The sequence below is a fragment of the Leptonychotes weddellii genome, unplaced genomic scaffold (genome assembly GCF_054177405.1).
Source record: "Leptonychotes weddellii isolate Sample4059 unplaced genomic scaffold, ASM5417740v2 HiC_scaffold_10490, whole genome shotgun sequence".
Lineage (NCBI taxonomy): Eukaryota > Metazoa > Chordata > Mammalia > Carnivora > Phocidae > Leptonychotes > Leptonychotes weddellii.
Window position 1 is genome coordinate 1 of NW_027681709.1, and position 7,409 is coordinate 7,409.

The window sequence follows — 7,409 nt, forward strand, 5'->3', positions numbered from 1 at the left end:
ACTCATCTTCGACAAAGCAGGAAAGAATGTCCAATGGAACAAAGACAGTCTCTTCAACAAATGGTGTTGGGAAAATTGGATAGCCACATGCAGAAGAATGAAACTGGACCATTTCCTTACACCACACACAAAAATAGACTCCAAATGGTTGAAAGACCTCAATGTGAGACAGGAGTCCATCAAAATCCTAAAGGAGAACCAGTATTAATATTTTTGTGCATTTATTTATACCACAGATATTTTTAAGCATCTTAATACATGCCATGCCCTGTGCTTGGGATGCAGCAGTAAACATAGCTATAGTCCCTGCCCTTGTGGAATTTATAGTTCCTGAAGAATATAGACATTAAGTCTGTGGTTAGCTTTTGAAAAGGCAGCAAGAAGGTGCCAATTCATGTAGATTATAGGCAGTTTAGAGTGGTTCCTAGCCCACTCTACAACATGAACAAAGAAAGAAAAGCAGGGAAAAGCCTACTTATTAGGTACAATGAACTGAAAAGAAAGGACAGAGACAGCACAAAAGTAATTTTCCTTCCTTTAGTTGTCTACCGCTGGTCCCAAGGTAGGGGTTTCTCATGAGTATGGTTGACTACAGTCACAATGTCTTTCCTGGATGAGGATTTGACTGCTTTGGGACCTTATTTTAAAAATGTTTCTTGACATGGTCTTTAGGGCCAGATTGGCTGTCAGAGCATCACCTGAACAGTCCAAGATGTACACTTAGAGTAGCTCCATCTTCTTGCTGGTCTCAGCCTACTTTTGGTGTCTCTTCTCAGAGCCTGAAGCATGTTTTCAAGTAGCTCCTTAAGAAAGGATATATGAGAGGTCACTTTCTTTTTTTTTTTAAGTCTTAAAAAATATATCTTTATCCTAGTTCACATTTAATTGGTAGTTTGGTTGAGAATATATTTCTAGGTTGTGATATTGACTTACAGTTTTGAAGGCCTTGTTTCATTCAATGTGACCTTTTTCTCTGTGAGCTTTTAGGATTTTCTTTCTATCCTTTATTTCCTTGAGTGTCCTCCGTGTGTGGTTTTCTTTTATTATTTGGGCCACTGTGGACCTGGAGACTCATGACCTTTAGTTTTGGGAAAAGTTGTATTCTTACTTTGATGATTTTTTTCCTCTAGTCTCTTTCTAGCACTCTGATTTCAAATGTTAGACCTTCTAGACTGAATCCTTAGTTTTTCTTTTATTTTCTCTATTTTCCATTTCTTTTTGTTCTTTTTGATAGATTTCCTCTACTTTACCTTCTAGCATTTTAATTACATTTTTCACTTGGTCATGTTTTTAATTTCCAGGAATTTTCTTTTGACATGGACAATATACTATCTTTAGTCAATGTAAGGGAGGAAAAGGTTTTCCCTTGATCCTCATAGGGTCCCTGGATATGTCTGAAAATTAAACTGACAAAGACTAACAGGAGAAAAGCATACACATTTATTTCACATAAGTTTTGCATGATACAGGAGCTTTCATAAGGAAACGAAGACCCAAAGAAACAGACCTGAATATTTTATTCTGGGTTTGATGAAGAGTTAATTGTAGTAAACTGGGGAAAACTTAGCAAGGCCTGTTTGTAGGGCTCTTCTTGGTGTCTCTCTTTGAAGATGAGGATGCTCCTTTCTTCTGGAGGCATCTCTCATAAGTGGGCTTTTTGACCTATTTCAGGGGAAAGAGGTTGGGGGGGAAAAGGTCAGAGTGACCTTCCTGCTCTGCCTTTTCTCCAACTACTTCAGTTTCCAAGAATCTGTATGCCAAGATGCTGTATTTTGGGGTAGCATGCCCTGAACCCCATCACCAACAGTCTCTCCTTTCTTTCTTAAAACAGGAGGTGGGGGCATAGAGTACATAATTTTCTGCATTTGGCTCTTAAAAAATTAATTTATCTTGAGTGATTTTTGTGTGCTATTTTTCAGTATTAGGAATTTGGTATACTTGTACTCAGCACTTGTGAAAACTTTTTTTGGAGGCTTTTAATGAACATTATATTGCTGAGATGTTTTGGGATATGATGTAAGTAGAAGATGTTAAATTCTCTCAGAGGGATACCCTACTTAACCTTTTTAATATTCTAATAGTTTAATGTTTTGCAAACTGTGGTGTATGTTTTTGGTTTTTTATTATTTGTTTATATTATTTTATTTTTTTAAAGATTTTATTTATTTATTTGACAGAGAGAGAGAGAGCGAGAGCAGGAACACAAGCAGGGGGAGTGGGAGAGGGAGAAGCAGGCTTCCCGCTGAGCAGGGTGCCCGATGCAGGGCTCGATCCCAGGACCCTGGGATCATGACCTGAGCCGAAGGCAGACACTTAATGACTGAGCCACCCAGGCGCCCCTGTTCATATTATTTTAAAAGCACAATTTGATGCTAGTTTCCAGACAACCTGGAAAATTTTGTGGAAGGTATTTATAGTAGAAGCAGAAGCTTAGAAGTACATTTGGTATTAAGTTTATAAAGTGACTTAAGTTGACTGCCCATTAGTAATAAATTTTTTTATTGTCAAAGAATGGTATTTTCAGCTTCTGTTTAAGATTTATCTTGTGGAATGTATCTAGTACCTCATTCTTGTGAAAAAGCCAGAATACTTTTTAGTTTTATTTATTTTTAGTTTTTTTCAGAATGCTTTTTAATATTGAACTTTCTTGTGTTGCAATGGGGTTTCTGCATTTATTATATAATGTAGAAAGATTTTACTGTGTAAGATACTTTTTTTTTTAAAGATTTTATTTATTTATTTGACAGAGACAGAGACAGAGACAGTGAGAGCAGGAACACAAGCAGGGGGAGTGGGAGAGGGAGAAGCAGCCTTCCCGCTGAGCAGGGAGCCCAGTGTGGGACTTGATCCCAGGACTCTGGGATCAAGACCTGAGCCGAAGGCAACTGCTTAACGACTGAGCCACCCAGACACCCTGTGTAAGATACTTTTTAATATAAATATATTATTGGTCTTTCTTTACAATGAAAAATGTAAAGCAATATCTTTTTGACCGGTGTTAAGAATGAACTTCACCCTTACACATTTCAGATGGTAAATATTAAATAATGAGAAATTAACTTGATTATAAAAAAGAATGCAAAATATCTGGTCTTGAAATGTGTAGATTAGGAGACATGAATAGAAGAGACTGAAAACATTGATTTATTCTGACATACTTTCAGGATTCATTTGCCTTCTGTCTTCATTAACTATAAGCCGTAGTAGTTCTGCTTTTCTACACTAGGTGGCAGTAGAATATTGGCTTGCTCACACACTGCTGGAAGCAAGGTAATGTTTCAAATGTTCTTGTTCAGAAAACAAAGTTGGCTACTCAACAATAAGAATTTCTTATCCAAAAAGAGGTCTAAATAGTTGGTTTGATATTTTGAATTTAGAAACGCCGTTTTCTGGGAAATTTAAAGCTCTATAATCAGATTCCTTTTCCTATAGTTCTCTGGTTTTTGTATAACTAAATTTTACTAATTTCATTGAACAGTTTTGAGAATTTAGATGATAACTCGTGAGATACATTTCTACTTCTCCAAAGGATTGGCAAGCAATTGTTTGGTAAGATGTTACTTTTTTTATGTCACTGGACATCACATGATAAAGTAGCAATTGTAGATTACCAGCTGGAGTTTATTTTAATGGGCTCAGATGACCTGTCTGAGGGGCACCTGGCTGGCTCAGTCAGTAGAGCGTGCAACTCTTGATCTCGGGGTCGTGAGTTCAAGCCCGATTTTGGGCATGGAGCCTACTTTAAAAAAAAAAAAAATCAAACGACCAGTATGAGGTGTTCTAAAAGTTTGGCTGGCTCAGTTGGAGGAGCACACAACTCTTCATCGTGGGGTTGTGAGTTTGAGTCCCACGTTTTTAAATTTACTAAAAAAAAACCCTTAACCCCCCCCCCAATATTAATTGAAGATCCATTTGGTTCTCTTCTCAAAGTGTTTTGGGTCTGCAGACTTGACTTGGGTTGAAAGAGTTCTTGGGTAGAGAGATTTTTAAAGAGAAAATTTTTTTAGAAGATTTTTTTTATTTATTTGAGAGAGAGTGAGTGAGACAGAGAGTATAAGCAGGGCAGGGCTCACCAGGAGAGGGATAAGCAAACTCCCCACTGAGCAGGGAGCCCAGTGCAGGGCTTGATCCCAGCACCCTGGGATCATGATCTGAGCCAGCCAGGCACCCCTAAAGAGAATTTCTATCTTTGATTTATCTATCACATATTTACTGAGCCCATAATTGTGCTATACCTGGCTTTGTACACAAAGGTGAATATCACAAAGAATCCTGTATTACATGGTAAATGCTATAAGAAAGGTATCAATGATGTGTTCTCATGAAGTGGATCCTTATTTTTTACAGAAACATGAAAAATCATTTTTTTTTGTCCTAATAAAATACCTTCATTTTTGGCTTTGTGTTAACTTAGAATGTCATTTTTTTTTTTTTAGAATGTAATTTTTGTAAATTTTGGCTTCATTATTTGTTTCAACTAATTCCTTTTTTAAAAAAGCCATATTATACTAAATTGAAGAAATTTTGGTGTGGGTTGTGTTATGTGTACTTTACATATGATAAACTTTTAATGTTTTTGTATGCCAGTATGGAATTATCTCTGAAAGGTATTCTGTGTATTATTCTTTGTCATGATATTTGATCATGGTATAGCTTTCTTGCACAATTATCTACAGACCTATTTCTAAACAAAGCTACCATTTATGAAATCCTTACATTTCCATTATGTTTATCCTGAGGTTATGTTACTTGAGAAGTAATGAAATCATTTATCATTTGTTTAAAATGTGTTCATATTTTAAATAAACATTTATTGAGCACCTATCTGCCAGATCTTGTGCCTGGCACTGGAAACATCAGTGAACCAAATAGAAAATTTTCCTATCTCCTAGATGTATCATTCAAGGAAGGCAGGGGTAGCCTTTTTTTTTTTTTTTTTTTTTTTTAAGATTTATTTATTTGAGATAGAGAGAGCACAAGCAGGGAGAAGGGGCAGAGGGAGAAGCAGACGCCCCGCTGAGCGGGACTCAATCCCAGGATCCTAAGATCACAACCTGAGCCAAAACCAAGAGCTGAAGGCTCAAGCAACTGTACTACCCAGGTGCCTCATTCCACTTTACTTACTTCTAATACCACATTTAGTTTCACCTGTTTGTGAACTTTATTTTTTTATATTTTTTTTAAGATTTTATTTATTTATCTGACAGAGAGAGACACAGCGAGAGAGGCAACACAAGCAGGGGGGAGTGGGAGAGGGAGAAGCAGAATTGCTGCTGAGCAGGGAGCCCAATGTGGGGCTCGATCCCAGGACCCCGGGATCATGACCTGAGCTGAAGGCAGACACTTAACGACTGAGCCACCCAGGTGCCCCTGTTTGTGAACTTTATATAAATATAGTCTTACAGTATATACTCTTTTGTGTCTGTCTTCTTTCGCTCAAGACACATATGCTTATGAGATTCAGCATTATTGCATATAGTGTAGATGATTGGTATTGTTGTGGAACAGGGGTAAGCAAACTATGACCCACAGGCTAAATCTGGCTCCTGCCTATTTGTTTGTTTGTCTGTTTGTTTTGAGAGGGTAAGAGAGAGAGGTGGGGGGAGGGGCAGAGGGAGAGGGAGGGAGAGAGAATCTTAAGCAGGCTCACGCCCAGCATGGAGCCTGAAATGGGGCACAATCTCACAACCCTGAGATCATGACCTGAGTGGAAATCAAGTCAGACACTTAACCGAGTGAGCCACCCAGGTGCCCCATGGCCCATGCCTATTTGTGTACAGCCAGTGAACTGTTTTTTTTTATATTTCTAGTTAAAAGAATTTTTTGAGACCTATGAAACTTATGTGAAATTCAAATTTCAGTGTCTATAATAAAGTATATGGTTGCTTCTGCTCTACAAGGGCAGAGTTAAGGAGTTGCATCAGAGACTAGATGGCTGGCAAAACCTAAAATAATTACTGTCTGGCCTTTTATAGAAAAATTGTGCCGACCCCTGTTGAGTATATCAGTGTTTTAATATATTGCAAATCCTTATCCATTCTACTGTTGATGGGGAATTGAAAAGTTTACAGTTTTTGCTTTATTATGGATAGAGGATACTACTTTTTATCCTTAAAATTTAGCCACCATTATTTTCTCATTAGGTACCTTGTATTGAGTAGAGAACTTTATTTTTTAAAAAAGTTTATCTATTTTTAGAGAGAGAGAGTGAGAAGGTCTGAGCAGGGGAGGGGCAGAGGGAGCAGATCTCAAGAGCCACCCAGGCACCCCAAATAGAGAATTATTTTATTTTATTTACTTATTTGTTTTTTTAAAATATTTTATTTATTTACTTATTTATTTATTTATTAAAGATTTTATTTATTTATTTGACAAAGAGAGACACAGCAAGAGCGAGAACACAAGCAGGGGGAGTGAGGGAGGGAGAAGCAGGCTTCCTGCTGAGCAGGGAGCTCGATGCCAGGCTCGATCCCAGCACCCTGGGATCATGGCCTGAGCCAAAGGCAGACGCTTAACGACTGAGCCACCCAGGCGCCCCGAGAACTGTTTTAATTCGTTTTTTAATTTTACTTTATTGTGATAAGAAGACTTAACAAAAGGTTAAGTACAGTATTGCTGACTATATTTGTGGTGTTGTACAGCAGATCCCAAGAGCTTATTCATCTTGCTTAATTGAAACTTTATGCCTGCTGATTAGTGATTCACCATTTTCCCCTCTCCCGAACCTCTGCTACCACCAGCCCATACTGGGATTCCATGAATTTGACTATTTTAGATGCCTTATATAAGGGGAATCATGCAGTGTTAGTCTTTCTGTGACTGGCTTATTTCATTTAGCATATTGTCCTCAAGGTTGATTCATGATGTTGCATATTTACAAAATTTCCTTCTTTTTTTTTTTTTTTTTTTTTAAAGATTTTATGTGTAAGTTATCTCTACCACCTATTGTGGGGCTCAAACTTAAAACCCCGAGATTAAGGGGTGCCTGGGTGGCTCAGATGGTTAAGCGTCTGCCTTTGGCTCAGGTCATGATCCCAGGGTCCTGGGATCGAGTTCCGCATTGGGCTCCCTGCCCCTTGGGGAGCCTGCTTCTCCCTCTGCCTCCCTCTCTCTCTCTCTCTCTGTCTCTCATGAATAAATAAATAAAATCTTTAAAAAAAACAAAAACAAAAAACCCCGAGATTAAGAGTCACATGCACTACTGATTGAGCCAGCCAGGTGCCCCAACATTTCCTCCTTCTTCTTTTTTTTTTAAAGATATTATTCTTTTTTTTTTTAGATTTTATTTTTGAGTAATCTCTACACCCTTTGTGGGGCTCAAACTTACAACGATGAGATCAAGAGTTGCCTCTTCCACCGATTGAGCCAGCCAGCCACTCCAAAATTTCCTTCTTTTTAAAGTCTGAGTA

The 7,409-nt window shown here is 37.9% G+C and overlaps 1 long non-coding RNA gene across 1 annotated transcript; it reads left to right on the plus strand.

The window, feature by feature from the left end:
* The first annotated feature begins 202 nt into the window (after positions 1-202).
* LOC145718061 (uncharacterized) lies at positions 203-4,965 on the plus strand. Its single transcript, XR_014141561.1, has 2 exons — positions 203-3,931; positions 3,993-4,965. It is a non-coding gene; the product is annotated as an uncharacterized LOC145718061 (long non-coding RNA).
* Positions 4,966-7,409: the final 2,444 nt, after the last annotated feature.